Source organism: Lipotes vexillifer, unplaced genomic scaffold (genome assembly GCF_000442215.2).
Source record: "Lipotes vexillifer unplaced genomic scaffold, Lipotes_vexillifer_v1.1 scaffold299, whole genome shotgun sequence".
Lineage (NCBI taxonomy): Eukaryota > Metazoa > Chordata > Mammalia > Artiodactyla > Lipotidae > Lipotes > Lipotes vexillifer.
The window spans coordinates 2,912,783-2,913,302 of NW_006784347.1; positions in this window are offsets into that span (position 1 = coordinate 2,912,783).

Here is a 520-nt window from a genome sequence, read left to right on the forward strand (position 1 = left end):
AACATACTTTTTTTTTTTTTTTTTTGGTACTAGCTTTTAACTGTCTTTGAGAGGTATCACCTAGCACTGTTTATATTTCTCTTAAAATCATTTTTAAGGTTGATCAAACACAGGTATATGCAAACACCTAAAAACTGACCCACTACCTGCAGTGAGTAACTTCAATTTTGGGTACAGGACTTTATCATTTAAAAAATATCGCACTTGTTTCCTTTAGTTGAATTTGGTCCAAATTGGATCAAGCGGGGTGTGATCTAGGAAATGTCTTTTTCGGTATCTTGTTCCAAGTATCCAGAAGTACTTCAGAATATTTCAGTTTATTAAAAATCCTTCCCCCAAGACATTACTTTGCTCATGAGAGATCACCATTCTCATTTGAAGGACAAGAAATCTGACACTTGTGGGTAATGGCCTCAGTTATGAGGCTAAGTGTGTAGATTTAAAAGGTCACCACACTGGCTCTTGAGTATCAGAAATACACAAAGATGCAGGGAGTTTGCCTAACAAATGAACAGAAATA